The sequence below is a fragment of the Scophthalmus maximus genome, chromosome 10 (assembly GCF_022379125.1).
Source record: "Scophthalmus maximus strain ysfricsl-2021 chromosome 10, ASM2237912v1, whole genome shotgun sequence".
NCBI lineage: Eukaryota > Metazoa > Chordata > Actinopteri > Pleuronectiformes > Scophthalmidae > Scophthalmus > Scophthalmus maximus.
The window spans coordinates 6479548-6504716 of record NC_061524.1 but is presented as its reverse complement, the minus strand read 5'-3'; the positions used below and the strand labels follow the sequence as shown (position 1 = coordinate 6504716).

Genomic DNA, 25169 nt, shown 5'->3' with positions numbered 1-25169 from the left:
ATTTAGGAGAGAAGCAGTTAAATATAACGTCTTCTTTTTCGCCGTTGGCAAATTTTGTTGATGGTAAAGCAACCGCTGCATTCATGACTATTGGCAAAACCAACAGCTTTTTGAATTCTAATGTCCTTCATGTTCCCGGCGGGAGCGGCACACGTGGTTATCGCCAGACACAAAGAACAACTGACTTTTCGAAGCCTCCCGCGTTGCCGCCCGGAGCTGGTTGAGAACGACGACAATGGACAGTCGCGAATCGTGTCTGCGCATCCCCACTAGATGGCTGACTGACGATGGAGACACAAGTGGAGGAAGATGAGATTAGCTCTAATGATATAATGGCCGGTCTCTTTAAAGCTGACATGTTGAGTCACTCTGCGACCGGTCAAGTCGCATCGATTTTCATCAGGGCCCGAAACCTGATCTACACTTGGTCCTCGTCGACCGACTCGTCTCCCTTTCTCTCTCTCTCGCTCGCTCTCTCTCGCTCGCTCGCTCTCTCTCGCGTGCCCGCAGATATTTATGTCTACTGTCTGATTCTGCTGAGTGGAGGCTTAATCAGATCCAGAGTGAGCTCCATCAGTATTCAAGCCAGCTGCTGGGAAGAAAAGAGAGATAAAGTGAGCCAAGACAAAAGAGGAGGGGAATTAGGGGAGGAGGACGGAGCGACAAAAGACACGGAGGGCAGAGGCACACGGTCGGGCGGAATGTGTCAGAGACACATTTTTATTTTTGAATATGGCCAACCAATGCGTCTACATTACATTACTGTCCCATTACCTGTGAGGTGCTGGATGGGCAGATGATTTTAGTATGTTCATAACACGACGGCAGACAAAAAAGACCTGCACCGGGAAGTTCAGCCACGCATCCTTACCAAACGAACTTTGACATCAGACAGGACATGGGTCTCGTGTAATTACGATGTAACCAAACAGAGGGACTGTTTATTTGTTCATGTTCAGAAGACTTGCAGAGTAAACAAGGGTTGGTGGGGTGGGGGGGGGGCAATCAGCAACGTGTCTTTAGGTGATGCCATGGACTTTTGGCACTTGTCAAATTGAGGTCAGAATCCAGACGACTATGTTTTCCACTAAAAATCAGATATGTGCCTGCCGATGGGAGGAAAAGGAAAAAGAAAATTCAAACCGTCAAGGTATCATGTTTGCAAAATTACCAGACACAAACTTCCTGCTTCTGCCCTCTCTCTCTTACCCCCCCCCCCCCCCCCCCCCCCCCCCCCCCCCCCCCCCCTCCCATGGACCGTTCGGTCGCCACCCGATCTGCAGTCATCTGGAGCGTAATTGTGCAATCTGATTGTGATTTCTTTACCGTGTTCCCCTGCGCTCCACTCTCCAAGTGAGTGAACCCGCACTGATCCGTGTCAAATCTGCAGGTCAGCTGGGCTCTGAGGAGTCCCTGGTGATCGAGTCTCGTTTCACACACACACACACACACACACACATACACACAACAAAAAAAGGTTGATAAATGTATTCATGTTGATCCAGTGCTCACAGGATGAGTTGAGGTGAAAGAAAGGACTTAAGGATACCGCTACTATAAATACTGGTGCGTTGCATATCTAATATGCCACCTCTTTCTTTTATCCGGTTGCCACCTGATTCATGCCCTCCCCCCTCCCGCCCCCTCCCCACAGCAGAGGAGGAGCACAGGCAGCGTGAGCTCGCTATTATGTGGAGCCCGTGGTGCATTAACAGCAGCGGCAGGCGTTGGTTCTCACATCTGATCACACTAAATCAGACAAATATGGACGAGAGGTAACGAGAGAGAAGGGCGGGGGGGGGGGGATGAGCCTACTGTCAGTGTCTCTGTGTGACATGCACGCCTGTTACAAGGACTGACACAAAGTGAGCATACTTGCAAAGAAAAAATAAATGAAAGAAAACAAAAAAAAAATTAATTAAAAATCACATCCTGCAGGACCTCTGTCCTCACAAGGCGCCGACAGGAAGTTCACGTCACTTGCCGGGGACGAGGGGGGGGTGGGGGGGGCATCTGTTTTCACGTATCACAGTCAACACCTCGTTTCAATTACTTGCAGTGGGTAAATATATAAATAAAAAGGAGCGCAGACATAATCAGAAATCAGTATGTGAGCCCCCCCCCCCTGTCGTCGTCGTCCCTGCAGACCCGAGGCCCTCACATCTTCTTTGTCGTCGCTGCGGCTTTGCGGAGCCACTGGGCCCGCGGAGGTCACAGAGCTCAGGCCTCATCAGCACGGCTAATTTGATGGCGGCGGAACAACGGTTAGCGGCGGCGGCGGCGGGCCGAGCACCAGGTGCATATCAATGGCTCCTGGTGACGAGGATAGCTTTGCCCCGCAGAGGAAGGACACGGTGGGCCTTACAAGGCTGGGCATGAAATATGAATCTGTTGATTTTTGCATTCGTTTAATGCTGTGATTGATCAGCGTTGACCAAGTTAAAGTCAACTGCTACTTTAGTTGCTGCTCATTGAAAACGTTCTGACGTTGCGCCACAGCGATTGTCACATTGTCCATCGCCACATCGCCACGTTGGATTGTCCGTGTTGGTCAACTCTAACCTATATACACATCCATAGGGACGTTAGTGCTCGCTCTCGGCCCGACGGATGAAGTCCCAGTGTTCACCCTCCGTCTTTATGGCTCCGTTTCTCTTTGTCCTGAGAACAACATCTGGCTCTTTAAATTGCTAAATGCTCCAATTTCTTCACCGACAAAAGCTGCTAACTTTGTCTGTTTGTCACCTGGCGCTGGGTTTAGGTATCTCACACACACACACACACACACACACACGGGTTTATAGGAGCTCTTTTACAAGAGCTGCCTGCTGCAACAAGGTTGACGAGAGCGGCGAGACCGAATCAAACAGTTAAGCTGTGAACCATAAAACCATAATAGTGAGTTGAAAGACGTAAAGGAACACTCCGCAGAGCGAAGGTGAATTTAAGGGAGGCGCGATAACGTTTCCTGCGAGTTTTGTTAACCATGAGCTTCCTTGTTTTCACCTGGCACACTGTGAAGGTTGGCCGCGATTTATGTAAACGAGTTGCTACTTGTAGCTTTAAAAAAAAAAAAAGAAGAAAGAAAACACCACGTCAAATTGATCATCAGGTGAGGTCGCCGACTCCGGTGGAGTTCAAACACCCACAAAAATCTAAAACGGAAGTTGGCCGAGTGGGCCTGGCTGTCCACCGAGTCCCCGGACGGGGCAGACTGATGACGAAACACAGCCCAGCACGGCATCCTCCGCCGAGGAGTGAGCATACTAATGGTTCGGCGTGTAGCTCAGCGATACCCCTCGGTCCCACAGTGACGCATACTAATGTCGCCGAAGCCGAACGCGGCCCTGCCGCACCAAAGAGCATACTAATTACCGCGGCCGCCCTTCTCCGTGACCTTGGCAGGTCACTTAGCAGTGTGATCAGTCCCTGACTCCCAATAAAGACACTTTAACAGGGTGAGCCACGAGGGCAGAGAGCAGTCGTCGGCCCCCCCGCCCCTTCGCTCGCCCTCTCTGTTCATTTTTTTTCACGTAAGAGCGGCGCAACTTGCAAAGGAAACAGTTCATTCAGTCAGAGACAAATTCACATATGAAGCATAGAGCCTCTCATTCACAGGCCCTCTGAGCCAGTCGTGGAGAAGAAGTATTTAGATTTACGCCTCACGCAAAAGTAGCAACACCGCGCATGAATGTGACAGAAAAAGCGCGGTAAATAGCAGCACTGTATGAATGTGTGTGAACGGCTTGTCCTGCAAAGCGCTTTGAGTGGTCAATAAGACTAGACAATTGCTATATAAATATAGTCTAAATGGACTATGTAGTGAAAAATATAGTATAGTGTATAGTCCATTTACCATCCATTGTACCGATACATGATTCCTGATTGGCTGGTGTCTGTATATGTACATCATGTTTCCCGGCGGTGGGCGTACCGTTCCTTCGGATACCACATCAAACATCTCTTGTTCTTTTTCGTCCATTCTCTCTCCACACACACGCACACACACACACACACACACGCACACGCACACGCACACGCACACACACACACACACCTTCTAACATGATGCCTCTCCATTTCCATCCATCCCTTCTCTCTAGTGGTGCTGGACACACAGGTAGTGAAGCAGCAGGCGGTGTGGTGCTGGATAATTACCTGGTGTTTGGAGCTTCCCAGGAGTCTAGGGGCTGGGGGGTGGTGGTGGGCCGGGGTGGGGGGGGGGGGCAGTGACAAGCCTGGCTATATTTATAATGTACTCCACTAGCGCTACACTCCAACACAGCGCTTTTGTTGTCACGAGAAAAAAAGGCGGGCTCCTCATATGCCCCCCCCCCCGTTTTTCATGCTGCTGAGTCTCGGGCACACCCTCTCTTCTTTGCCTACCTTTTTTCCTTCTTCTTTCTTCTACCTCCATTTACCTGCAAATTCTTCCTCTGACGGTTTTAACACAAGAAGAAACACAGTGTAGAGCCGGTTGTGACCGGGATTAAGTTTGGTTTGTTTGTTTGTTTGTTTGTTTGAACACACACACACACACACACACACACACACAAACACACAGACCTGGCCAAACCAACCCCGAGTGAAAATAAAGGTGTTGTTTTGTCGGGTGGTTTTCTGTGTGATAACCAGCCAAATGAATGACGTAGGCGGGTCAATACAGTGGAGGCCTAGAAGAGGCATCAGTGGGTGATAAGGAGGAAACCCCTTTCAATCCTCATCCAGCGCAACATCCAACTGCCCCCCCCCCCCCACTCCTCGCCAGCTCTCTGAGCCCGAGCCAGGCCCTCCTGACTGGCCCCGCGAAAGCTTGGCCAGAGCCCCGGCGTCTCTGGAGCCTCCGCCCGCTCGCCGCTTTAGCCTCAGCTGCAAAGAGACTTTGTCCCTAATTAACAAGGGATTAAGCCATCATCTCGGCTTGTAATACAGCCTGGATGGGAATTCCAATAAGGGAGCTGCGGGGGGAGAAAGGAAAAAAAAAAAGAAGAGGAAAAAAAGAGCAAGGGGAGGCGGTGGAGGGCGAGGGGGCTTGGATTGGACTGGATAGAGAGAGAGGAAGACAGAGAAACTAGTGGCGTTTAGCAGCTCAGTAAATTACTCTTGACCCGTAGGAGTGAGGGGAGTCTATCGGCACAGCAAGCCGGCTGCCAATTACAACAGCTCAGGCCTGCCAAAAGTTTTATTGAGTGGAGGGCGGGGGGCAAGATGGAAGGTGATTGGTGTGCATATGTGTGTGTGTGTGTGGATGGGGGGGGGGGCTCATTTTTAATGGCATTTCACCATATTACTTTTCTGTCAGGATTGGAAGTGTTTGCATTCGGGGGAATATTGACATAATTATGATGAAAATTTGGTGGAGGTTGAAAATGAAAACAGACCCTTTTTTTTTTCTTTCCTCCGATGCAGTTGCCCACAAGCCACTGTGTTCAGGACGTCATTGGGAAATAGATTATTCAGCTTTGTTTCCTCCGTCTGCTCTCACATTTGTACCAGGTTCTCCCTTTCTTCCCTTTTATTGGTGCCATTGTCTCGAAACGACTACAGTCAGTTCAGATATTACATTACTCTCCCTCCACTGCTGAATCTTAAAGACTTACTCAATGGGTTGCATGAGTGCAATGGATTTGAATTACTACCGGATATCCATGTGTCTCTCAGACTGTCTCTCAAACTATTGCGGTTTATGTTGTCAGGGTTTTTTTTTGTGATGTCTGAAAACACACATTATCTTTGGAGCAGTAGCTCGGTATTTATCAAATGTAAGGGATCTCACACACGTTGCAGTTACCTGCAATGCTGCTAATATTACAATGCCCTTTTTGAAATATACTATCAATAAACACGCACCATTGCTTTGGAATATCAAATACGGATTAGACAGAAGATTTATTTTCGATTGGTTTTGCAGTTGGATTTTTTTTCTCTTCATTTGACCTCTGACTCGATTTGCATCGTCCACTTGCTTTCAATATTTCAGGTGGATTTTTTAAAAAACCTGAAAGTGGCTCCAACTGTTCGCACACTGTAGTCCAGATGAGAGAACAGATCGGAGTTGATATGAAAGATGATGCACTCATCTGGAGCTGCCTTCAATTATTACTGTGGGGCTCAAAGCAATAAGCCTAATGAGGAGCAGTGATGCTTTGCAAACTTTTAATTTTAATTTTTTTTCCGCCAGGAGTTGCAAAGCTGCTCCACTTTACAGCCAACATTGTTTTTAGGTGAACGCTTTCATTTAAGAAGTATAGTACTCTTTGCAAATGCAGCTTTCCATATCCTTAAACTACATTTAACCATAATTGTCCTGTATCGATTGTAAGATATATTTGATGTTTGTAAATGTAGCGTATAAACAGCACGTGTTTAACTTGTATTACAGGTTTCCATAGCATCACTATCAAAAGCACAATAAATGGTTCTTATAATAAGCGATCTAACATATGCAAATGTCTTGACACGGCTCTTGTTGTAACTTCACCCTTAGGATTCTTTCAAACTTGAGTAATACAGCAAACGCATTGGGGGGCGGGTGTTGCTGTTATACTTTGTCACACATATTATGAGAATTTTGTATTTTTTAATTAACTTTTTTAATTAAATTATGATTACAAGCCGCAGTCAGCCCGACCACTTGCCTCCGTCTGCTTCACACAGACTATCGGTGTCACTTTTTTGGATCTCTGCAGTCGGATCCTCGCAGGGAGCTGGCTGATGAACTCCCTCAGGTTCACGTGAGGTCAAAAGTCCATTAGCATCCAAATCAATTCCACCGTTTAGAGCAGGGAAGTGTAAAGACTGTAAATCTGAGGTGATGTGATCTGCGCTGCCCCTCGGAGCTGGGGGGTGTGTAGGGGTGTGTATGGGTGTGGGGGTGGGGGTGGGGGGGGTCCAGCTTGCCACTGTGTCTGCTGCTGACGTAAAGTGATGCAATCTTCATTTGAAACAAAGCAACCGGAAAAAAAAAGAGAGAGGGAAAAAATAAAAAGTGCAGGATCCGTGTCCACTATGAAACAGACACGAGGAGTGTTTGGTGGCGAGTTGCACCAGGGTTTCATAAACCAGACATAATAATTGATGACACTGTTTGTTTAACGATCAAGTGTGTGAAGTGTGTGTGTGTGTGTGTGTGTGTGTGAGAAAGCAAAGGAGAGAGGGAGAGAGACTGAGTAAGATGTAGTGTCATTGAGAAGTGGGAAAGTAGTGTGTATGTGTGTGAGTGATAAACACAGCAGAAGTTGAGGAGAGGGCGATGAAAAGAAATTTGTGTGTGCGTGTGTGTGTCTGGGAAGAAAAGTGAAGAAATTGGGAGATTTAGGGGGAAAAGTGTTGACTAATGGGCAGCAGACGCACACACACACACACACACACACACACACACACTTCAAGTTGTGTCCTAAAAATAACATTCATATACAACTAGTCATTTGTCAGTGGGTCCTCCGCCCAGAGGAGAAGTGGGGTGACATTTCTCAGTCATATCACACGTCGTTGTCCCTCGTTTGGCACTCACACACTTAATTTGGGGGTTAAAAAACAAACAAACAAACAAAAATGAATAAAAGAAATACAGATTAACAGTGAATAAAGCATGAAAGTTAGCTGGGGGAACTATGATTGCTTCGTAAGGCGTATTTCGAAATAATTCATATTGTTATTACTATTATTATTAACTGCAACAAGTGCCTGGATCTCATAAACCATTGACATTAAACACATACAGTCATAGTCAAGTTACCCACTACTCAAGCTACAAAAACTACCTCAACTGACCACATGGTGGCAGCATTAAAAAAAACGATATTTAAATCTTTGCCAAAAACTTCCAAACCACTGTGGCTGACTCACGTGGACCCCAGCGACTATTCATATTTTGATCATTCATTTTTGGGGTGAGAACATTCCTGGACCTAGCTCGGAGCGTCGCTACAAAGCAAACACAAGAGATGTACAAATTCCAATATTCTGTTTGAGTTGGGAGTTGGGTTTGTTAAGAGAAACAAAACTCAGCCAATCATTGACTTTTTGATATTTGTGACGCTTGCACACCCCTCAGATCGTTTCATGGTTATATTTCAGTCCAGCTGTTTATATTTATCCATCTCCATTAGTGAGGAAAACAACAGTGGACAAGTTCACTGACAGCAACAGGACACGCAGTGAGTTTTTCCAGCCCCGCTTGTTTATTGACTGCCAATTTTGAATTCTTACAGATGATTGCAGATCCCAATGTTTTTCCTCTCAACGCTCACGTAGTAGTTTGGAAAAGTGACAGACTTAATGTTCAACATGCAGACATGAGAGGTGTGTCTACATTGTGTCCATTCATTCTGCAGAATGAAAGCAAATGAAAAAGAGATGTATTCATTTGACATGTTGTAAAATTGTGATTGTGTTTTTTGTAAATCGTGGAAAAAGTCAGTGCTCAGTGCCGTTTGAACAAAGCCGCTATCTTTCCCCTAAGCATAACCAAATGTTTTAGCCCCAATAACATATGGGACACGGGGCAGTCTCATATTATTAGAATCCCAAGCTTTATACAATTCAACAACAATCAGATTTCCTCCACAACATACTTGGCAAAAAATAATAAGTATATGAGTGTGTGTGTGTGTGTGTGTGTGTGTGTGTTGTGTAGAAGACTGAAGACAAGATCATGATCAAGTATTAATTCTTCTGCATGTTGAACCTATCACTGATTTCAATGCATGCGTGTGTGTGCGTGTGTGTGTGCGTGTGTGTGTGTGTGTGTGTGTGTGTGTGTGCAGTGAATTGTTTTCTGCTCAGTTAAGCAGTACTGGATTGATTTGTTCCCAATGAGATGCAATGACAATTAAACAGTAACTGACCTGCTATTTCCCTTCATTAACTCCTGGCTCTTCCTACTCTCTCTCTCTGTGTGTGTGTGTGTGTGTGTGTGTGTGCGCGCGCGTGTGTGTGTGTTAATGCATGTTGACAGGAAAAATACTCACAGACACAGATGTGTAATATCTGATGCAAATTTAAAGGAACCCACCACAAAAGGAGACACATTTGCATGACACACACACACACACACACACACACACACACCCTGCTGGTTGTTCAGCGAGGACACCTCGTATGATATATGATAAACACATGCAGCAGGTATAGAGCGCCCGTCTATGGCGGCTTTTACTCCTGTAAACATCCATTCAAGGCGGCACCTTGTGATGCCTCCCTGTCTGTTTGCGGCATCTCCACTACGTTCCCTCCCCCCTCAATCTTTTTGTTTCTTCCCCCTTTTGAATATCTTTTCTTCCATTTTGGCCTCTCTCTCTCTCTGTACCCTCTTCCCTCTTTCCTCTCATCTCTCGCCGCCTCCCGGCGCACGCGTAAGGATACAAACATCGCCATCTTTTCTCTCCCTCTCCCTCTCCCACACAAGGCCCACCACCACGCAGCCATTTGCATAACAATCTCCACTTGTTTTTCTGCTTAGATGGAATTCACAGCATGGCGCCGGCCGCGGCTGAGACAGGGGTCATTGCTATGTATATTAGAGAGGGGGAGATGGAGGGGGAGCGGGGGAAAGAGAGAGAGCAAAAAGACACATCCAGGCGCGCAAACACTTCCATGGAGAGACTCGTCGGCAAACGAGCTCTGGCCGATGGACAGTGGTGGAATTGCACCTTGAAAATACAGACGCAGATAAGTGCACGTAGCATGAAGTGACGTGCGGACGCGTGCACAGTAGAGGCCGTCCGAACAACGCCACGGTGAGACTGACAGGGTGACACGGTGGAACGAGTGGCAGCTGAGGGGAAAACAAACGAGACGGACGGAAACAAGTCGGAGTCATTTTTGAATCCCTTTCTTTGATCAGGCGCCCTCGCTGAGGGATCATCATTCATTCGCTTCAGAAAGACCTGAGGACGCGCTGACTCACGAATCGCGATTCACAGAACAGAACAGGCGACTGCAGAGTGGAAAGGACGAGATACCCGTATTCACTTTAAAACACACACACACACACACACACACACACACAGAGGAATCCTCTCCCCGGAGTGTTATGATTTATGGCGTTAACGTGTGAAAAAACCATCTGCGCGTCAGCGAAGTAGACGAAGACGACGTACACCGGCCAAGAGATTTGCTAAGCAACCGGGTCCAAAGAACGAGGACTGATTCAAGCCTGTGCGGAAACAACTGCTGTGTTTACATTTAAACTTTTTTTTCTAACTTTAATCATTCCTCCGGATCAGACAGAAAGGATTTTGTCAACCAATTTCTCTCTCCGTGTGTGTGTGTGTGTGTGTGTGTGAGCGTGTGTGTGTTTCTTTTGTGTTCAAAATGAGGCATGTTCAAGTGCGTGTGGTCAGCGGTGGTCCGACCTCGACCCTAAGCTCTGGCAGTGAAGTTTGGGAGGTTGCTATGGCAATAATTAAAGTACGGACCTTGCAATAGGAGCGCTGTATTGAAGCCTTCGGCGTGCTTCGAGGTCTCCTCAGGTCACGTCCTGTTCTATTGGCCTTGGAGCCTGTCCTTATAATTTAAGAAAAAAAACACTATAATTCCCTTCCATGCCCTCGTAATGCTTGAATCCTGAACGCGGTCTGGTCCCGATACTTCCTCCAGCACACACGCACCGAAGCGACGGAACATTTTTGACTACTGATGCCCAGGAAGATGCAGATGCCATGTGGATTCGGGCCGATCCATCAGGTCCTGTTTGTGGAGCCGACGCTGATCACACTTGCTGCAGCTCATTCCCCTTTCCCCCGTTCTTGTTCTGGACCATTCCCTCTTTGGACCATTGTCAACACGAACACAGGAGCACCTCACGAGACCTTTTAAAAAAAACAAACAGTTTTAGAGATTCTCCAGCCCCATTGACCCTGAAGTCGATACGTGGTACAGAAAATAGATAGAGGGGTAGATATATACTTATAATTATAAAAATGCATTTTTCTTCAGAATGGCTGTGTACTTTTCCAGCCACTCGGTGCAGAATTGTGCTATAAACATAACTTAAAGTGTAATCTTATATGGTCCCAGGCCGGACGCATATTTTTTTATCCTAGTTGTTCGACCAATATTTGCCTTGAAATGATGTGAAGCAGGAAATATATCACAAACAAACTTCCACGTCTAATGCAGTACACATCCAAAAACGTCCTTCACATTCCGTGAAGTCGAAGGACAACAAGTGCAATAAATACTCCAGCCATAACCGTTACGTCGGTTGGTTAGTGGTCAGAAAAAAAAACTATAGATCTGTAATAATTAGAGCGGCAGCCGGGCCTCGAGTGTGTTATAAAACATTTCGAGAAAAGTTTGTCTTCGTGCGGATAGACGGAAAAAGGCCTTTTAATGGCAATACACTAAGAGCCGATTGGAGGTCATTACACCACCACAGGGAGAGGCCAGAGCGAGGAGCCTAATGGTGGAGGGAGAGGAGCACTCATAAAGCATCTCTCACACACACACACACACACACACACACACACTGAGGCCTGACACTACCCGGTGAAGTCATAGTATCGGTGGGCGCTTCTCAATCTTTGGCCATCCTTGAGCATTTTACAAAGCGCCATCATCGGGTTAGTTTACTAGTGACTGTATGACGGTATTAATGATCATACACCTGCAAGGGAAATGGCAGTCGAGCCTCACCTGTAAGTAACTTTTCCAAACCTTCATTTGGTCAAGGACATTTTGACCAAATACAACGCTTCCTCTTTCAAATCACAGTCTGGTTTGCTACCATCACCACCACAGCTTCTCAGGCCCCTGGTGCAGGGATGTGACGCCAACCTTCACGGTTACAAGCTCAGTTCAGGTTAGCGCTTAGAATGGTAAGAAAACGTACGCAGCGAGCGCCTTATCATCGTCCGTTTGAGGAGGCTGACGCTAACATGTAGTTCAAAGCACCACTGTGTGTCTTAGGTGTAGAGTACATCCTCACAGAGACACCAGGACAGCAGTACTCAAGAGTGCGGCTTTAATGTGAAACTGAGAGAAGAGCACGGCGGAGCCGAGGAGACAGTCCGAAGAGCTGGGCCACATCGTAACTCGCAGACGACTGGTGTACCGTATTTTAGTTTTTCTTTTCGGATCCATCCGCGACAAATACACAAAAACAGCCCAAAAGACTCCAAACATCCGAGCCATGCACACGTGAACCCTCCTATTAGTGCACAACAGTGAACACAAAACCTCGCGTCTTACATGCACACAGCACACACACACACACACACACACACACACACACACACACACACACCGACACATCCCCTGTCGAGCGCACGCGCGGACGCAGTCGCCCGCAGAGCGGTGTGCGACGAGGACTGTGGACAGGCGGCACAGGGCTCCCTTGCCGAAAAGCCTTATTGATCGGGATAAAGGTCTTTTGATGAGGCAGATTGCCCATCAGGCTGGAACGACATGCCTCTCAGATGTGACGCCTCTCCAGACCAGCCCAGGGGGTGCCCATCGACCAACGCGTGGCCGTTCTGCCCGTGTATGTGCGCGCGTGTGCCTTTATGTGTGTTTGCCTATCTGTCCTCAGCGATCACACTTAAGACGAGCCGGCATTGATCGGGGGCGGCGGGCCCATCTGGGTCACCCTGGCCCCACCCTGACACGTCCTCTGTGGGCGGAGGGACACGTCTGGCGGTGGCCAGTGAACTTCATGCTCCAGCCACGACGCGCACGAGACGCAAGCGTCAGAATTAGCGATCAGGGGAGCTCGCCCAGAAAAGATATTTTATTCGGGGTCAGACACGAGCATGTACTGAGTTCACGACTACTAAACTTATACTAATTATTCATGGCTAGGCTTAATTACTGGACCATGTGTCTAACTGTGCCGTTATTTGGTGTAGAAGGATGGAAAACTGCAGTGTCCGGCGTGGTGGTGTAACCGATGAAGCAATTTTTTGTGGGGGGGGGGGGGTGGTCAAATGACTATATGTTTAATGTGAAAAGGGTCACTTGTAGTGATGAACCCGCTAAGTAATGTATCCTCTTACTGTAGTTTCGATCAGAGCTCTGATCAGAAGATTGTACAGCACCAAACTCCAGACTGGTTGTAGCGAGCATACTGGAGCCTGGCAGGCGATTGACTACCAAAAAATGTGAAGCACAAGCGAAAGTCATTCCAATAATAAAACGAAAATAGCAAGTCCAGGGAGGAAGTCCCACAGAGGGGCGGACTGATGTATCCTCTGATCAGATTTTTCATTTCAGATTTATTTAGTTTGGGGGGGGAGGGGGGTTCAGTCCACAGAAGGAGTGGACTCAGTCCATCATCTCAACTCACTGGCTTCCTGTTTTATATGACTGGTTTGATACACACACCCTTAATAATTCATTAGAAATTGATTTGAACCCAACCCTGACCCAGGCAGGATGGACTGGTAGTGCCCCTCAGACCATGGATGGATGTTTGTGTGTGTGTGTGTGTGTGTGTGTGTGTGTGTGTGTGTGTTTGTGTGGGCGGTGCATTTACCGTAAACCCCCAAAAAGAATATGACGTGCGTGTGTATTAGTGTCCACAAATACTCGAGGCAGGAAGGAAAAAAAACAAAAAGAGATAGGGCAGCGCACTCATCTTTAAAAGCTCCAGACGTGTTCTCGCTGAATTAAATATTTAGGCAGACGAAGGCTTGACCTCCCCGTGTTTGCACAGAGTCCTGATTCCCATTGATTTCTGACAAGACAACTGGGACGCCATTACAACAAAATGCACTATAGTCAGCCCCATGTACCCTCTGACACTCCCGCCAGCCTAACCTCTCCCTCCTACCAACCTCCGCTGGCCACTGTGCACGAGTGTGTGTGTGTGCGCGTGTGTGTGCGTGTGTGTGTGTGTGTGTGTGTCTGTGCGCGCGCTCAAGATTTTCCTTTTTACATCTTCTTGCAGACAGGATTTCACATCTAAGAAACATTGACCAGGGAAACTTGCATGTGCAGGCAAGGTTCAGCTATCGAGTCTCTCCCACAAAACACACACACATACCTGGTTTGCGTGGGCTCCAGTCACACACTGGGCTGATGGCGGATCACAGACAGGCAGCGGCGAAGAGCTGGGAGGCAACACGTCGCTCTTCTTCCACCTGAGACGGAGACAATGACAGATTAAGAGGCAGTTACTGAAACGGATCAGGTTTATATTGTGTTTAATCCCTCGCATTTAACGAGGCTTTCACACATCAGGTATTCAAATAAAAGTGGCAGCACGGTGAAATATGGGAGCCGCAGTGATTCCACCTTCTGTTCGGGGGGGGGGAAAAAAATGTGGATTCCTGCTGATTTTTTTGTTCTTGTTTTAAGTACAAAAACAAATCGTGGCAATCTGGTGATGAAATGTGTAATAAACAGGATGAATATTGAAATGTCAGGCCGTCTTTCCAGCATCTCTCGTCTCGACACTGTTAAAGAGTACCACAGTACCTCACTGTGGTTTTAGCATGTGCCAGGCCATTGAAAGACCATCCCTTCTCAGCAGGGAATCACTGCTGACAGCTTCCAAATGACTATAAAAGCTTGTTTGTCTGTGAGCATTTGAATAAACAGGGTCCAGCCTAAAGAGCCACTGGTCCTCCATCTACTTTGACTGTAACGTTCAAGCATCTTCCCATCTCATTCACCAAATCAAAGGAGACAAACAAGTTTTACAACTTGTGTGCTGTTTTCATAGCCGCAGGTTTGATTGGTTTTGCTGAAATCAGAACGCCGTGAAATTTCTTTGACCGTTTTTTAGCGATGTCACTTTGTTACTGGATTTCAGTGATTACTTTGGTAAGTACAATGTTATCAACGGATTTATTTTTTGTTATTAGTCTTATTAGTTAACTGACTATGATGGGCAATTTTGGTCAGTCCATTTTTGGACTGTTATTACCCACTACGATGCAAATATGAAAGTTACCTAAAAAAAGATTTGGCGTCACTTTGTGGCAGCAGAACGAGCTGGAAACACACTAACATATCACTTTTATAATGATGTTTTTTTTTTTAATTTTCCTCTTAGCTTTGTTTTGGTTTTCGCCAATTTGAAAGAAAAGTATTTGGCTTTAATGCTTTTACAAGCTCCAGTGTGTTCGACAACTTGACGCTGCCTTTGGCCGAGTGCTGTTTGGGGCTGAACAAGTAGGGAGCGGTGCGTTGATCAAAATGTTCTCATTGAAACAATGCTCCTGCTCCTGTTGTTGTAGTAATCCCAGTTGAGGAAAGTGCTGAGACTCAAAACAGTAAAGTTTCAGACCGTAAAACCTAAAGCAGTTGGTAGAAAATTAGTGAAACGCCCTGTACTCCAGCACGACGCTGCCGAGTTGGTTGATTAACAGACACATTGTAAATTGCACCTATGTGGTTTTCGGATTTGTTCGACATGGCATAGATTTCATCCCACCACAGGAATATTAATATAACATTTTTTTATTCACAGATCGATGAAGTCAAATGCACGTGGCCGCGTGTACAATTACAAAACCACAGACGGACAACTCCGAGCTCCGCTGCAGCGCCCGCGATCGCGCCTCCCCTGTCTGTGTACGCGCAACCACATTTAAGACATAATCTGTGCCCTGTACAAAAGGTTAATCACGGTGTGGATTGGAAAGACAGTTGATGCGCCGGAGGACAGCGCGTTCTCTGTGTTCGTCTGACAATGACGGCGACACAAATAACAGCACAAGCATTTTTAATCCCACGTCAACACGCTTCCGGCCCTGCCCTCGAAACTCTGATCCCCGCCCGGCCCCGTGCGCCGGACGGACTGAAGCCTCCAGCTGCTGCTGTGTTCTCCAGTGTTGACCTTCAACCTCTCCTCCTAGAAATGACATGAAAGTACTTTCATATACGACTAAACAGAAGCAGCCAATACATTTTTTGTAGGTTGCCTAATTATTAACAGTGAACGTTTTCTTTATTAAATCAGACCATGGTGTGTCCCTAACCTTAACGCATGAAAAGATTCATAACTAATCCCATCACAAATCTTTCCTTCCAAGCCACTGGCACAGCCACTTTAGCCCTGGACCCCCGACCGACAAGGGGCATCACGGGAAATTCGTTTTGTTTCTACCTTTGCCTCGTTCCTTCTTGCTTTGCCATTGTCTGATGTGAAATCCAACCTCATCCGAGGAGGCGACGATCGCGCTTTAGACCTATTTGGCGGACTCAGGCTGACGCGCTCCGGCCAAACACATATGGGTAAAGAAACGTCCAGAATGTATGTAGCCCACAGTAATGTTAGGGGTGGCCCTGTTTCCAGCCCCAAAAGCAAGTCCCACCTCGGACACATTAAGAGCAGTGGAGTCGTGAGTGCCGCTCACATCGCTATCTTTTAATTAATAGGATAGTCAAAAAAAAAAAATCAGAGCAGAAGCACAACAACCATTGTTCCGAGCTATAGACTAAACAACTGTGTAACTTTTTCTCTTTCTCTCTCCTTCACCAGCCAGCATCAATTCCTCTGTCCGGCTCTCTCCCCTCTCTGGAACACTCGGGGCCTCCTGCAGCTCACAATCCCCGGACTAATCTCCACTGGTTCTGTGTTGTTCAATTAGATTCCAGTTGACATGCATTGGAAGTAGGCACTCCTCCCCGTAATTCGGCCCTCTTTATAGCCAATCTATTTTTTAATAAAGGTTCAGAGGAAAACATTAAAGTATTGATCCTTATTTATCGACCCTCGGCCCAAAGCATAGTCAAAGGTGACACAAATCAATCAAAATAAATTTAAAATGATGATAGCACATAGGAGGAGCCTGGCCGCCTGTTTCGGGGAGTAATTAGGGGGCTAGGCAGAGGGAACCCAAGGCAATAAGGGTAACAGTAACACACACGCGCGCGCACACACACACACACACACTCATACACATTGCACCGGAACGCGCTGCAGAACTGTTTAGTAGGCTGCAGATTAGAAATTTGCTTTGTATTAAATGAGACAACTAAAAGCCAAGGTTAATGAAAGGGCACAGCACTTTGGGGCTGTAGTAATCCACTGAAACCCTCTCTTCAGTGAATCTAATGTGCATCCCGCACACACACACACACACACAGTCACACACACACACACACACACAACCCTGCGAGGCAGCCTGCGGGACATCCTCTGCTTAGCAAAAACAATGGGTATTCATTTTAAAAAGTGAGTGACAAATGGCTGGTTGTTATTTGTGTGTGTGTGTGTGTGTGTGTGTGTGTGTGTCTTTGTGTGTCCGAGGGATAGTGAGTCAACTAGCCCTAAGTACATTAACCGATTTTAATCTGCCTGATGATGTCCGCTGAGCGGAGAGGTCACAAAGTGCGTAGGTGCGCCCCCGGGACTGATCTGTGCGCGGAGAGGAACAGCAGGGCATTCTGGGACGATCCGCAATCTGACCTCTTCTCCATCACATATTCTTTTCTCGTCAGATCGGGGGTGTTTCATCAGCACAGCAGCCATCTGCCACCAGGTGTCTGCTCATTTCAACTTTTCCTGGAGAATGTCTACTTAGGTTGCGCAATAAGGACTGGTCTAAAACTAGAATCCAGAGAAGTGCGTGGGACGTTAGAGCTGCTATCAGTATTCAAACAACTTATCAATTAGTTTAATATCTGACAATACCGTCTGTAAAGTGATAACTTCCTTTTTCCCCCGACTTTTTCCTTACGTGTAGCAATTTGTTGTCGTTTCCCCTCAAAATGACATTTACATTCAAATAATTCGAAACAGCGATATGTGTTTTTCTGAAGAAACACTATTCTGTCTACACAGGGTTGATACCCGACAGCCAGACAGGACCCGACAGGCTCCACCTAATACAATGTCCTTGTGTAACTTTTGTCTGCAAGGGGCGGAAAAAGTAACCAATCTCCGGCGGAGCAGTGTTCTTCTCTAAAGGCCGTGCAAAGCAATCATCACTTAAATTCTTTTACAAACCATCTCCTGAGCTCTCTAGTGAACCCTGCAGCCCTGCTTAAGCAACACCTCGGCTTGTTTACTCCAAACCCTCTATCTCTGTCTTTTGCAAGTTGCACTTTCTATCTTCCCTTTATCTTCCTTTTTTCCCCCCACAAGAAAAAAATGAATCAAAATATCTGCTCCCTGTTCCTTGCCAAGGAACCACCGGCGAGCCAGCCATTTCAGCCCGGGCAAGATATTAATGAGTTTACAAGGACCTTCCCGGTCTAATTATGTCGAGCAACTGCTGTCTGTTACTGGGCCACGGCTCCCGGGGGAGAATACAAATCTACCAGGCAAGCAAAACTCGCCTACTTTTGACAAAACACTCGACACGCAGGGATACAAATAACACCGGGCATCCTTCATTACCACCGCCACCACGTTGCCGCTAAGATTAATATCACTGCCCGGCGTCACCACCCCAAATTTAACCTGAAAAATACCTGACTTTGGTATTAAGACAACAGCTATTAGTGAGGGGAGGCCGCGCTGAGGCACCGAGAGGAATCCTCCAGGGGGAAATCTAGCGGGAGCGCTCGGAATACTGTAAAGACAATTAAAGTGATTGGATGTGACCTTTGTGTAGACTGGACTAGTTCACATGTTCGTGGAAGTTTTTGCACCTTGCTGACATTTGAACAGTGACAGTGACACGGGTAAACCACACGCTCTGAAAAGATAGGAAAGGAATATGTGCACTATAGAGTTTAAAAAAAAAATACTGTATATGCTTTTATCCAGTTGAATTCCTGGATAAAAAGTTGGATCAAAGTTTGAACAGGGAGAACTGAAGTGGCGCAGCTTGTTCCGAGTATGTCCACTACTCCAACAGTCAACCATCATTGAAATGCAGCTCTGAGGACCAAATGACATCACCTCCATACCTTATGCAAATATCCAGTAGGATCCATTACACAGCAAGAGAGATAAGTGAGTCCAGAGCGGAGCAAGGCCCACACACACACACACACACACACACACACACACACACACACACACACACTTATCTCTCCCCCTCTAATACAGAAATAAAACACTTGACACAGCAGTGATGGCAGTGACACTGTGCACAGCGGAGGTGATGGAGTATAATGGCCTTTTTAAATTTGTATTCCCACAGAAGGGGAGATAGAGCGAAAGAGAGCGGGGTTAGCGTTAAGCTAACTCTTACCTCATCCGCATCGGTAATATTTACACTCAGCACAAGCTGACCCAGGGATAGGTTGCTCAGAATTCACAGAATGTTTGCGTGCACAAACGACCTCGCCAAAAGGCCCCAAAAAGCCTTTTCTGGGGCCTTGAAACCAGGAGAATCCGAAGCACCGAAGTGCTTGAAACGCAAAACGTTGCCTCATATAGAGCCGAGTCAGTGGAACCTGGTTTTGCATGCGATGGGTGAGATACGAGGACAATGGCGCCATCAGAGTTGGCGAGGAGCTGAGGAACCAAGGCTATACATGCCTCAGTGTATCAGTGCCTTGCTGGGAGAGACATGGTCCTACCTGAACACGAACACTGACTGGCCCCATGTATCGTGCATCTTACGACGCCGAGTGCCGCCGCAGACTGTTCCAGGAGCTCTCTGATGCCCTGATCCAGGTGTTGGAGGAGATCCTCCAGGACTCCATCTGCCGACTCGTCAGGAGCATGGCCAGATGTTGTCGGGGGGTGCGTACAACATCATTTTCAGGAATATTATTATTCCAGGAATAATGTTGGCGAAATGTTCACGTTCTTATCAGGTAACAGGGTTGTGTCGGCAAGACATTGCTCGCTATGGTCCTTTGAAAGGTCGTCATAGTAGGGGACGGGGCGGTGAACTCTGGTCTCGCACGAAGACATGAACGACTCCAACCCACCACGCGATCGATTTTTTTCGTGTCACTGCAACAACATAGCGTCATTTCCACCATCACTTAAGCAGGTCATTTTAAGTGATGAAACAAATTACTAATGACGTGTCAAAAATCCTGTAAATGATGTTGCCCGTCGGAGCAGGTGGTTCCGAAGCCCTTGAAAACTTGGCTTCGCGTCGTTTGTATTTCCCCATATCATTAAACCTTCCTGACTGCAGAAGCAGCGACGTTAACGTGTTTAAGTAAAAACAAAAACAAGGAAATTAAAAATCAGATCTTGTGGAACTACTTGTTGAAGTTGAAAATCTTCACTGATGTACATTGTACAATTTGTTGAGAGCAACATGACGCAACAACGGTCAGTGAAAACCACTTGCGTGAATTTTATTGCGGCATCTCGTAACGTGACTCAGTAGTGTGTATGGCCTCCCGGCAAGGTCTGGGCTCCTGATGGGGTCCTGGAGGATCTCCTCCCGGACCTGGATCAGGGCATCAGCGAGAGAGATCCTTGACAGTCTGTGCCGGGACATGGCGGCGGCGGATGCACCAATACGTAGCGACCCATAGGTGCTCAATAGGATTTAGGTCAGAGGGACTAGAGGGCCGGTCAAGGTCTGTGTTCATGTAGGACCATATCCCTCATAGCAAGGGACTGATCCAGACGATCAGTTGTAGGGGCCTTTAAAGGACAAGTAACAAAAAGGCCTTTGTTCTTCCCGCTACGGCTTTCATTTTCTGAAATGGGGGCCACAAAGAGCCCAAGTTCACTGGGTGGCAGTTATTTCATGGCAATTTGAATTCATTACAGATTCACTGGAGAATGTGTGCTCGGTACGTGTTGGACACTTGGAAGGCCTCGGGACAAATTTGCCTCCGCGCGGGTTGTTTGATTAAGGAAGACGACACGAGGAAGAGCCGCTGTTAAAACCAGAACGAGGCTGACAGGAGACACAGAGGATGGGATTAGATGTGATGCACTTACAGCTTGACAACGAAACACTGAGGTTTATGAATGTTTCAACACCGTCGACCTCCACCAGCCCCGCGACTGAAAAAGAGCGGGATGAGAGCGGGGTCAGCGATGGCCACTTGGTTGTTTCTCTTTTTTCCCCCCCTTTTTTTTTCTCCTATTCCCTCACACCTCCATAATACATGTTTTAAAGTTTAAGTGGCGCCAGAGGGCTGCAAGCCCTGCTGTTCATTAAGTCAGCCACAGCCACGAAGCAGCATTTACATCCACAGTGTCTGAGCAATTACATCAACTCTAAAGTGTGGAGAGGAGAGGAGCGGTTTGAAAAGTAAGAATGGCATAATGGAGAGAAAGAAAGGAATAAGCAAACTCTCTAACACACACACACACACACACACATTCAAACACACACACATTTAGAGCTCCGGGCATCATGAAAGCGCCATGAGATGCCCAACGGCTCACACACACGCAGACACACACACACACGCGCACACACACACAACACAACACAACGCCGCGGCACACTCTCTCTCCGAAAAAGTGAATCACAATCAGTTGCTTATGTGGCCACGACGGGGGGAAACAGGGGAGGATCGCCCTCAGCGACGTATGTGTTCTATCATGCTTGTCACAACAGCGCGTTTCATCTGCTAAATATACGCTCTCGCAGACGACAAAGCCGACAAATCCGCCAGATCGCTGAGAGCGACGCACATTTGTTTACAGTGGCGGTGACGTCTCACAAAGGCATCCAGAGGTAGACGGCGGACGGCGGCGACAGATTACACTGATACGGCCCGGAAAAACACTTTTTTCACTTGTAATCCCCATGGCGACTTTTTCAGAACTATGAAGGAGGATACAAAGATCCTCTAACAAACAAAACAGATGATGTCTTTCTTTTTTAATGTATGCTTTTAGGTTGCAGATCCTTTTGTTTGTGTACTTGTGGTTTTGCCAGTCAAGGTTGTTTTTTACCCCTTAAAATCAAACAATGTAGATGGTACAAGGGCTGAAAAAGTGATTTCTTTTGAAGACTCTTAACATAATTTTTACACAAACACACATTGTCACACAAAAATCTGGTGACAGCGACCACCAGGTTTGCAGGCATTGCTACTTGAACTCCTTTATCCAAACACAACCACAACCAGTATCTTGATTTAAATATGATAATAATAGAAACATATTAAGGATTAATTGCAATTACTATTTTATTTATTTTGAAATATTTAATTGTGATTAATAATTAGAGTGTTAACAAGACTAGTTACCAAAATGTAGACTATGGACGGACGGTGCATGGTCAGTGTGCGAAAAATTGAGGATTTGGATGATGTGTCGCATAGTAAAACCTGTCATGAACGAGATCAACGCCTCGCACGGAGGATGCCTCAGGAAAATTACGTTGCGTCTTCTGGCCTGAAAAGATCTCAAATGAAGAAATTTACAAGAAGACAAGGAGCCAGAGTGTGGTGCCAGAGATCGGACGCCCAACACATACAAAGGCCTGGGCATGTCCTCAGAATGGATCAGAACCGTATACCAAAGACCGCTCCGAGATGGACAGCACCCGGATAACGCCAACGAGGTCACACCGAACCAACATGGTGGCGAACTGTGAGAGCCGAGCTGAAAGAGATGCGTCTAACGTGGGGAGAGGCCCAACACGGAGCCCAGCACAGGCCCAGATGGAGGCAGATCGTCAGGCCCTCACAAGGAATACTAATGACGTTAACATATCCACTACATATTTGCATGTTTTAAGTGTGAGTCAGTTACATCTGTTTGCACTCTCCTCTCTGCAATTGGACTTTGTACTAGGGGGCGGCCAGCGTAAAAAGTTTGTTCAGTCTCTGGTTCACTGGGACATTTGCATCCACCCATACAGCTCCTCCGGAGAACGAGCTGCTCCACCTCTCCGCCACTCACTGCACAGAGCAGACACACACTCGTCGGGTGCCCGTTTGGAAAAAGTGTCCAAAGGGTCGGATAGCAGAAACTGTTTGTGCCGTAGAGAGCAACGTTCCGCTTGGTGTGCCAGCGGAGCTCGGAGCAGGGGCACAGGTGGACGTGGAGTCAGGTGACTGGTAGAGGACAGAGGAGTGCGAGGGCCTCGGGTCGCCTGCGAAGTTCAGCGGGAATGTACCACTTCCACGGCTCGGAGCGCCACAGACAGCATTTCACTCTCGTCCGTTGCATTCGGGCGTGGGCAGACTTTTACAGACAGATATTTCAAAAATTGAACCCAGATCCATCTACATGGAGAGGGAGAGAGAGAGAGAGAGAGAGAGAGAGAGAGACGAAATGATGTTTCATATACCAGACGGTGCAACTGATGGAACCTTGCTGACGGGTGGTCTGGTCGTTTTCAGCGGGGAAAAAAGGTTGCTTTAGGCTCACCGCTCAAAACTCTGGAGCGCCATGCAAATTCGCCACGCCACGAAACTCATTTGTCCATGTTGTCTCCACTTGGCGGAATGCCCGAACACATTTGAGAACCCCATTCGGAGATGTTTTCCTCGCTGAAATAGTGCAATGTTTCGGGGAGAGAAAGAAAAAAAAAAATCCTATTTAGTCGGAGTTTGTCTTTGTGAGCGTGGCGTCATGCTAAAAAACCCTATTTTTCGCCTGGAACGGCCACCCTATCACAAACTCTGCAGGGGAGCCACATTAGAGGTAATGTCATCCACAGTTTAGCCCTCCACTCCTCATTCCTCCGTCTCTCCCCTAATGAACTCCCACTGAATTACCACTTCAGCAGCGCCCTGCCTTTTTATGATTCTATTTGTTTATCTATCTCTGATTTCCTCTTTCGTCTTCCTCCACCGCCCGGGCACGCACCAGCTCTTTAATTTTATTGGCCACCGTTAGCGGGCTGCGAGTCGGGGTGTTTGGCTCATCAGATAAACACCCCCTCCAACCCACCTCCCACACCCATTGGTGAGATTAGCAGATTAGGGCGCTCATCAGTCAGTGTGTCTGCGGGGAGGGGGGTCTGCCCCCCCCCACTGCCGTGGCAGGCAGCGGCCGAATCACACAAACATCTCTGGGAGGCATTGTGCCGTAATTGAATGCACAATAATTTCCTCCCATTAATACATCGCTCAATTCGCAGCTTGCGCATGAAATGTCCACGTTATTTGTTGCGCTGTTTTGTTCTGTTAATGTCCTCGCTCCTCAACAGTAAATTTAATAGGGAGAGCGAAGGGGATTGGGTAAACAAGTGCAGAGAAGACAATATGGAAGCCCTTCTCATTTTTTATTTGGTCGATTCTACGTAGATGTGAAAGAAATAAAGGGAGCGATTATCATAACGAGGGTTAAAATCACCTTAAAATATGTCAACATTTAATTTGATAAACACTTAATGATAAACTATTAAGTTACTCTGGATCTTGTTAGTTAAGTCTTGACAATTTCCTGCTAGAAAGATCCGCCAAAATATGATGTAAACGTATTAAAGAAATCCTCTGATTATTCTGTTTTGCTTAATTTACAGTTAAGATATAAGTTTTAGACCTTTTATAGCACTAATATGTTTGTACAGGGCCAGAACAAACTGGAGAAATAAAACGCAATCAAGTTTGAATCATTTTACATTTGGGTTTTAAATAAATAAAGCTCTAGTATTTTCATAGGAAGGAAAAACAACTTATTTGTAATATTTCATAAAGAGGATGTAATATTTTGTGAATCAAGATAAATGTAAGATTTTATTGCTTCGTTAACTTCGTGTATTACTATAACATCTCAAAATTATTTTTGAATACAGAATTTTGAAAATAATTGACAAAATATTTCCCCCCCCAACAATGGCCCCGATATGAAACTATATTAAACAATGCAGAGTTGACAAATACTCTAGTTAATACAATACAACTTAGGAGAAGAACAAAAGTTAACGTGGCTGAGACTGAAATAAGACTTTTTCTTTTTGTTTTGTTTTTGTTATTAGCCATACATTTCTGCCATAATTGACTGGAGAATAACTTTGTGTGACATGCAAAGCATCAGTGGCTCTGAATGTGCAGTGGCCCCTCCCGTATTAGCCGCGCTATTTGTTTCTCTCTGCTCCCAAGCCAACTTAATTATTGGGCTAAGTAAACTACAGCCTCCGCACTTCAGTGTGTTCACAAACACACAGACACCAGAGTAAACTGAACTCTCCCAGATGCCATTCATGCTTGATCTCGTAAATGTTGCCATGGTTTTGCAGCCTAGCGACCTTTGTATGTGCGAATGCTTTGCACACACACCTTTAATTTCTTTCCCTCTTCACCAGCCTGCAACACTCAGGGATAAGTGCCTGGCGCGTTGGCCGAACAATAGACACATTAATTCTTGCGGTGACTGCTGGTGGAGGTGTTTGTGTGTGTGTGTGTGTGTGTGTGTGCACATGGTAAACATGTGT

At 46.6% G+C, this 25169-nt stretch overlaps 1 long non-coding RNA gene across 2 annotated transcripts in view; it reads right to left on the bottom strand.

Annotated features, from left to right (window-relative positions):
• Positions 1-25169, bottom strand: part of LOC124850733 — a 133554-nt gene that overhangs the window by 33712 nt on the left and 74673 nt on the right. For both annotated transcript variants that reach the window (XR_007031535.1, XR_007031534.1), the window contains one exon: positions 13988-14084. This is a non-coding gene — a long non-coding RNA (uncharacterized LOC124850733). The remainder of the gene's footprint in view (positions 1-13987; positions 14085-25169) is intronic.